The following is a 1,618-nucleotide window of genomic DNA, read 5'->3' on the forward strand; positions in this document are numbered from 1 at the left end:
TATTATTTGCTCAGCATACAGGTTGAATAAGTATGGTGAAAGAATACAACCCTGTCTCACACCTATTGTTTTAGCTGAACAAAATACCTACTTACCTCTACATAGCACATCTCTCTTTTATAAGGTTTTTCCAAACTCTCCTCATTCACAGGGAGAAATGACTCTGCTTCCTTTAAAAACCAACAACAACAACAACCCAAAGAGTTGATTCTGACTCATGGTGATCCAGATGCTGCAAATGCTTAACTTACTCGGCTGCTAACCAAAAGGTTGGAGGTTTGGCTTCAAGTCCATCCAGAAGTGCCTTGGAAGAAAGGCTTGGCTATCTACTTTCAAATATATTAGCCATTGAAAACCCTATGGAGCTTGTGTTGTTGTTGCTAAGTGCCATCCAGTTAGTTTTGACTCATAGCGACTCCATATAGGGTTTCCAAGGAGCAGCTGGTGGGTTTGAATTGCTAACTTTGTGGTTCAAACTGACCTTGTAGTCTAGTGCTTACCCTGTAGTGCCACACCAGGACTTGTCCTTTTCTAGTAGTCATGAAGTCACTTCTTCCTTTGGGCAATGTATTCTCAACAAAGGTGATACTACAACAAATAGACTTTGATGGGCTAAACAAACTTAACATTTTCATGTGTAAGCACAGATACACATGTAGTTGTTGATTGTCATGAAGTAGATTCAAGTACTGGCAGCCCCATGAGATAGAGGCTGAAACGATGCTTCATTGGGTTTTCTTGGCTTGATCTTTACAAAAGCAGATTGCCAGGTCTTTTCCACCATAGCACTGCTGAAAGGATTTGAACTGCAAATCTTGAGGTTAAGTCAAGAACAAACAACTTGTGCAACTAAGGATATTCATTCATACATACATTACATAGATAGACAATTTATCTGTGATAGTAAATGTTAATAGGGAGAAAGCAATTAGGCAAAACAATATCTACAAAAGCTCATTTAACCAAAAGAAAAAAGATAACATACCACCTATCATGACCCTGAAAGAAAGGTTAGAAATACCGTTAAGGCTTTCAAGTTTGTAAATCTTTTCAGAAGTAGACTGCCACATCTTTCTCACCTAGAGTAGTTGATGGCTTCCAACAACTGACCTTTATGTCAATATCTGAGTATTTTAACCACTGTACACCAAGGCCTCTGCACAAGCTCATTTAGGGAGGCATTAATGAGGAAGGGTTGACATCAGCAGTGATATCCCTCATTCCATGGCCTCTTCTGAATCTGGCTTGAACCTCTGGAAGCTCTCTGTCAATGTATGGTTGCAGTCATTTCTGTATTACCTTTAGTAAAACTTTACTTGCACGGGATATCAAAGATATTGTCTGATGATTTCCACATTCTGTTGGGTCACCTCTCTCTGGAATGGGCGCAAATATGGATCTCTTCCAATCAGTTTGCCAGATAGTTGTCTTCCAAATTTCTTGGCAGAGATGAGTGAGTGCCTCCTGTGCCACCTCACTTTCTTGGAAGATTTTAATTTGTATTCCATCAATTAATTCCTGGTGGCTTGTTCTTTGCCAATTCCTTCAATGCACCTTGGACTTCCTCCTTCAGTATCATTGATTCTTGATCATATGCTACCTCTTGAAACCATTGAAC

Source organism: Chrysochloris asiatica, unplaced genomic scaffold, assembly GCF_000296735.1.
Source record: "Chrysochloris asiatica unplaced genomic scaffold, ChrAsi1.0 scaffold00022, whole genome shotgun sequence".
Taxonomy (NCBI): domain Eukaryota; kingdom Metazoa; phylum Chordata; class Mammalia; order Afrosoricida; family Chrysochloridae; genus Chrysochloris; species Chrysochloris asiatica.